Source organism: Leucoraja erinacea, unplaced genomic scaffold (genome assembly GCF_028641065.1).
Source record: "Leucoraja erinacea ecotype New England unplaced genomic scaffold, Leri_hhj_1 Leri_752S, whole genome shotgun sequence".
Taxonomy (NCBI): domain Eukaryota; kingdom Metazoa; phylum Chordata; class Chondrichthyes; order Rajiformes; family Rajidae; genus Leucoraja; species Leucoraja erinaceus.
In genome coordinates this window covers 1,260-8,329 of record NW_026576677.1, presented here as the reverse complement: position 1 = coordinate 8,329, position 7,070 = coordinate 1,260, and the positions used below count along the sequence as shown (strand labels likewise).

The 7,070-nt window shown below is 47.9% G+C and overlaps 1 non-coding gene across 1 annotated transcript; it reads left to right on the top strand.

The window, feature by feature from the left end:
* Window positions 1-6,187: 6,187 nt before the first annotated feature.
* On the top strand, window positions 6,188-6,260 carry trnaf-gaa (transfer RNA phenylalanine (anticodon GAA)). Its single transcript has one exon. It is a non-coding gene; the product is annotated as a tRNA-Phe (tRNA).
* Window positions 6,261-7,070: the final 810 nt, after the last annotated feature.

The following is a 7,070-nucleotide window of genomic DNA, read 5'->3' as shown; positions in this document are numbered from 1 at the left end:
CTCAGTCTAGGTTCAGAGAGCAGTTAAAGGCCGCGCTGGTGTGTCCGGTCACTTCATTGGTTCAGTTGATGAGGAAACCCACACATTGAGCACAGCCCAAATAGTGCCTTCGAAGTTCATAAGACATGGGGGCATTATTAGACGATTCTGCCCACCGAGTTTGCTTCGCCATTTGATCAATACTGATTTAATCCACCCCCCCCCCCCCCCCCCCCCCCCCCCCCCCCCCACCCCCCTCCCTGCCTTCTCCCCGTAGCCTTGTTAATCAAGAACCAGGGCCGGATTTAGATGAATAGCGGCCCTAAGATGTTCCTCTTGTGAGGCCCCCAATCCCCCACCCCCACGACTAGAGGAAGATGGTCCAGCAGATTGACACCGATTTGCAGCGGAGCGTGGCCAATGAGATTAGTGGCTGAAAAGCAGCGCGTTTTATTTATTTATTTATTACCAATGCAAGTGTCGAGTTATTGGCTTAAAACACTATTATTCTGAAATGGAGGGCGGGGAATATTACTGCAGGGTTGTTTAGAGACTACGTTACGTTGTGATTGCATATGTAAGAAAGTCCTTTGACAATGTCAAAAATATTACACACCTTGCAGGGCTCTCACAGTTTCGGTGGTCATTTAAGACGGCTTGCATTACGCGTGCGATAATGTACTCGGACGAAGTGCGTAGTTACCAGTCGGATTGATGCTCAATGAATCATTCACATATTATTTCTGCTTCAAATAAAGTCGCAAACTAAACATATTCACCAATCAAGACATGATACATACCACAATGACATGCAGCAAAATTATAACTCTTTTTACACATTGCAATGAATGCAATTTCTATTATTTCTTTCCACATCCAAACAAAAATGTGGTTGGATTATTCAATGTATGATCAACCTCAGTGAGACTAAGTGCAGGCTTCGCGATCGCTTCGCACAACACATCCACTCAGTTCGTAATAACCTACCTAATCTCCCGGTGGCTCAACACTTCAACTCCCCTTCCCATTCTGAAACCGACATTTCTGTCCTGGCCAAAGTGAGACTCACCGCATTTTGTAGGAGCAGCACCTTATATTTGCTTGGGTAGTTTACACCCCAGCGGTATGAAAATTTGCTTCTCTAATTCCAGGTAGTCCTTGCTTTCTCCCTCCTTCCCCTCCCATTCCCTGCTCTCCCACAGCCTACTGTCTCTGCCTCTTCCTGTCTTTTTCATCCCCCCCCCCGCCATCAATCTGAGGAAGGGTCCCGCACCCAAAACGTCGTCTATTCCTTCGCTCCGTAGATGCTGCCTTACCCCCTGATTTTCTCCAGCTTTCTTGTCTACAAATGGGATCCCACCATTGTGCACATCTTCTCATATCCTCCCATGTTAGCCTTCCGTAGGGACCGTTTCCTCCGTAACTCCCTGCTCAATTCGTCCCTTGCCACCAAAACCAGCCCCTCTACAGGCGCTTTCCCTTGCAACCGCAGGAAATGCTCCACGTGTCGCTTTATCTACCCCCTTGACTCCATTCAAGGACCCAAACAGTATTTCCAGGTGCGGCAGAAGTTCACCTGTGCCTCCTCCAACCTCATCAGTTGCATCCACCGTTCTCGATGTCAGTTGCTCTACATCGGTGAGACCAAGCGTAGGCTCGGCGATCGCTTCGGCCAACACGTCCGCTCGGTTCGCATTAACCAACCTGATCTCCCGGTGGCTCAGCACTTCACTCCCCCTCCCATTCCGAATACGACATTTCTGTCCTGGGTCTCTTCCATTGCCAGAGTGAGGCCCGCCGTGAATTGGAGGAGCAGCACCTCATATTTCACTTGGCAGTTTACACCCCAGCGGTATGAACATTGACTTCTTCAATATCAGGTAATCCCTGCATTCTCCTCCCCATCCCAGCTCTCCCTCAGCCCAGTGTCTCCGCCTCTTCCTTTCTTCTTCCCGCTCCCTCCGCCACCCCCCTCCCTTACATCACTCTGAAGTAGGGTTTCGACTGGTAATGTCGCATATTTCCTTCGCTCCATAGATGCTGCCTCACCCACTGAGTTTCTCCAGCATGTTTTCTAACTATTCACACACGTTCTGTTATCCCACTTTCCTCACCCGCTCACCACACATTAGGGGCAATTTTACAGACAAGCTAAGCTATAAAGCCAATGCGTCTTTGGGATGTGGGAGGAACCCACACGCTTGCAGGGAGAACTTCAACATAGACAGTGCCCGACGACAGGTTCGAACACAGATCTCTGGCGTGTGAGGCAGCAAGTCTACCAGCTGTGCCACTAAATTTTGTTTTCAACACACAAAAAATTATGTTGATAAATTTGGTTACTAAAAAAATATCCATTTTCCGTTTTAAATCTCCAAGTGACGCTATGTCCCCTTTTGCAGCTACTGTATGTTTTAATTAAGATCAAGATTATGGAGCAGTACATTGGCCATAAAGCTGCTGCCTAAAATTGCCAGGGACCCGGAATTGATATTGAATATGGGTGCTGTCTGTATGGAGTTTGCTCATTTTCCCTTTGATCGCATGGGTTTTCTCCGGGTGCTGTTCCACATTCCAAAGATGGGCAGGAACGTATTTCAGACCCAACCCAAAACGTAATATTTTCCGTTTGTTCAGAGATTCTGTCTGACCTGTTGAGTTACTCCAGCTGTTTGTATCTATCTTCAGTGTCTAACCAACCTCTGCAGTTCCTTCCTACACAAGCGATACTATACGATAATCCCAGGGGAGAAATCGTGTGTGTGTGTGTGTGTGTGTGTGCACATGTTATACCCCCCCCCCCCCACACACACCCCCCCACACACACACACACATATATATAATATATATATATATATATATATATACTAGAGACCCAGGGTGCAGACCCGTTGGGTCTGTTCCCCCAACGTGCGGTTGTGAGGGGGGGTGGGGGGGGGGGGGCGGCATGCAGCGTCACACACACTAACTATCCCCCCCCCCCCCGCACTCACGCTAATTACCCCCCTTGATATTATATTATATTATTAATTTGCTCCTTTTACCCCATAAACACCCTATCTACTGACGCATAGCCCCCAACTTGCAGTCACATCTAGAGCGGGAGGAGGGGCAGGGGGGTAGAGAGTGAGGACAGAGAGAGGAGGGGCAGAGACAGATAGAGAGGGGTGGAGAGAGAGAGAGGATGAGAGCGAGTGGGAGAGAGAGGGGGTGCTGATAGGCGGGTGAGGGGGAGAGGTGGGGAGCAGGGAGGGGGAGGTAGGGGGGAGGGTGGAGGAAAGAGGGTAGGGGTTGTGGAGGGGAGGGGTTTAGGGAAGGGAGGGAGGGGGGGGGATGGGGGGAGGAGGGGAGAGAGAGAGGGGGTGAGAGAGGGGGAGGGGGAGGAGAGGGGGGAGGAGAGGGGGGAGGGGAGGAGGAGAAAGGGGGAGAGAGAGGAGAAAGAGGGGGAGGGAGAGGGTGTGCTGAGAGGGGAGGGGGAGAGGTGGGGAGCAGGAAGGGGGAGGGGGGGTGAAGGGAAGGGAGTAGGGAGTGTGTTGTGGAGGGTAGGGGTGTTTAGGGGAGGAATGGCAAGGGGGAGCGGATGGAGGGGAGGGGATGGAGGGGAGGGGGGAGAAAAAAAGAGGGGTGAGAGAGATGGAGGGAGGGGGACAGGAGAAGGGAGAGAGGAGAAGGGGAGAGGAGAGGAGAAGGGGAGGGGAGAGGGGGAGAGGAGAGGGGGGGAGAGGAGAGAGGGGAGAGGAGAGCGGGGAGGAGGAGGTGTAGAGGGAGGGGGGAGAGGAGGGGGGAGGGGAGGAGGGGGGGAGAGGAGAGGAGAGAGGGGGGGAGAGGAGAGAAGAAGGGGAGGGGAGAGGAGAGGGGGAGGGAGAGGAGAGGAGAGAGGGGGAGAGGGGGGGAGGAGAGGTGGAGAACCTAAAAAACATTTTAGAACCAAAAAAGACACATTCTGCAAGCATTGTAGAACCAAAAGAGACACTTTTTGCAAATATTTTAGAACCAATAAACACTTTTGTAAACATTTTAGAAACAATAGACACATTCTGCAAGCGTTTTAGAACAACTAAGGACACTTACATTTGAGTAGGCACGTGTTCAGTGTTATTCACAGCTCAGAGAAACGTGACCCTCTGCCTTCCTCCAGCTTGCAGACACTGATTGAGGCACACCACTTACTGGTTTTATAGCCCCTCCCCCCTGCCGCCAGCAGGGACAGCAGAGAGAATGGGGAATTTTGTAAAATCATTAATATCTCTGTCATTTTTCATCGACGGGAAAAACCCTTGGCACACATACGGCGGAGGGGGCTCTGAGCAAGGTGGCCAAAAATGACGGCCGTAGGTGGCGGCGTTCTCTCGGTAATCGCAGCACAGGTGGCCAAAACCGGTCAAAAACAGACTTTTAGTAATATAGATATATATGTGTGTGTGTGTGTCCCGACGTAATATTCCACCTCTCCACAGTGGTAGGGGGTGGGCGACTTGTCTGGGCGCTGGTATGGATATTGTTGGCTGCAGGGACTACTGTTCTCCAGAGGGCTAGTATGGACATTGTGGGCCAAATGGATTTTTGGGTTGGCAGCTCAGTCCCTCAAACCTGATGTGCTGGCATCTCACTGACGGCTGGTTGGCTGGCAGTTGAGTCGCGGCTATTCCTTGAAATTTCATTTCAAGCAGAGTACAAGGCCACCAAATTCAAATCCATTTTCCTACCATTTGAGCTGGGTGCAAGGCCACCGAATTCAACTGCAGTTTCTTACCTCTTCGAGCAGGTTTCAAGGCCATCAAATTCAAGTGCAGTTTCATACCACTTCAAGCAGGGTGCAAGTGCACCAAATTCAAGTGCAATTTCATACCATTTCATGGAGGGTGCAAGTCCACCAAATTCAAATGCAGTTTCATACCATTTCATGCAGAGTGCAACTAAACCACATTCAAATGCAGTTTCATACCATTTCAAGTAGGGTGAAACCACCATAAAAACACATCATAAAACCACACAATACACCGCACTCACAGTTCAGTAGTCATTCAGTGTGTGCAGTTGATTCACAGCTCAGACAGTCGTGACCTCTCCCTCCCCCATCACGCAGAGAATGAGCCACACCCACACTTCCGGGTTTTATAATCCATCCCCCTCCCTCCGTAGAATGTGTGGCCTTCATGGCGTGATTGACAGGAGAGAGATTCGCAATATTTTTTAAACACTAATAACACTGGCCGTTTGCTCACTACATTTCATCAACAGTAAGGCATTATTTGTGTTTTTTCTTGATTCCCTTGGCATCTAAAAAGTTTCAGAAGTGATAAATCTGGCTGTAAATTTTAAAAATCGTCCATGGTTCTCAAGTGGGTTTTTACATACAAAAAAGGAAACGCCTCTGAAGCAAAATTTATCATTTAAAAAAATCGCAAACCATACGTGGGGTTTGAATGACAATTTACGCAGATGCAAGCCAAGGAATGACATAATTGTTAGTTGTTCATTGGACATAATCCACCTCAGCAAATTGACAAAATCCTATTGAAAGGGAGTGGGTGTTTAACCTGTCAGGACATTTTATTATTTGCCAAAATATACATCTCAATAGCATAATGATAGAAGACCTACTTTTCCACACACCACTGGTAAGTCTGGAGATTTTTTTAATGATACATTTAGCTTCAGAAGCGCTTTCATTTTGCATGCAAAAACCCACCAGAACCATGGACGATTTAAAAATTTTACAGCCAGATTTATCACTTCTGAGACTTTTTAGATACCAAAGGAACCAAGAAAAAACACAAATAATGCCTTCCTGCTCATGAAATGCAGTGAGCAAACGCGATAATTCCCAACATTTTCAATTTTGATATCTGCACGGCCAATGTTCGTCCACCACTTTAGCTCTTGCTCTCGCTTCTCTTTACCTTAATTTCGCTTCACTTTTGCAATTCTGAAGTTGGGTGCATGTCTCTCACGCTTACCCCGTCTTCCACAATTTTTTACAGTGCAAACATTCACATATTTGGCGGTTTTTAACGTAGGAAAGTATGTGTTTCGTGTTTTAATAACATATACGGGAAGTTGCGATGTCCTCCAGATGGATTGAGCGGCTACGTGCGTCAAGCCCTATGACCCGGCGACCTTACGTGCAACCCCCCTATATAAAATTGGCGCAGGGTTGGTTAGTCGAACTCCCGGATTGAACTGAGAGTTCGGGAGTGATGAAGTCGCCGAAATAGCTCAGTTGGGAGAGCGTTAGACTGAAGATCTAAAGGTCCCTGGTTCAATCCCGGGTTTCGGCAATGGTATTTCTGAATTAAAAATTTCAATCATCGTTGATAGATCTATGATTTATTTCTACGCTTTTTCTCGTGACGCAGCCGTCAGTGCCGCCCAATCAAGGTTCAACGAATTTATTGAATTTCCAGCAGGTACCCCGGTACCACAGACATGCGGTCGGAAAATAAATTGGGCATGTAGCTCACCCTTCAGAACGGGGCTGTTTCTTGCAGGTAAAGAAGAGTAAACGCTGGGATATAGCTCAGCTACATAAATAGGAGAGGAATAGACGATAAAATTTAAACGGAGAAAGAGTGAGATTTTGCGCTTGGGCCAAACGACAGTTTGATTAACATTTCGCATGTGATTATCTTCTGCACGGGATAGGAAATTGCAACCTTCACGTGGTCCACCCCGTTTCAACAAATGCAATCAGCCTGGCGTGCACAAACAGAATATCAAACAGAACAAGTTGGCTTACAACTTTAGGCTGTGCACGCCATACGCAAGAAGAAAAAGATCTTCTGCACCCGCAGAAAATCATCTTACGAGAGGTAGATCCTTGATAAATTGAGATGATGATTCTTGTGTCATTTGACACTCAAATACCTCGAGCTCAGTCTGTAGTGCATGAGATAAGGAACTCTACTGACGATTACAAGGCCATTTGCAGGTACAGTATCAATCAAATCAATTATATCAAATGCATGCGGATCTTTACATTGAAATCAAAAGTGGTTAAAGATAGTCGAATTTATGCAGGCCTACAGGGCAGCTGGTAAATCATACTTATGGGTGCTGGCGATAGCGCGCTGGGAAGGAATCATCAGATA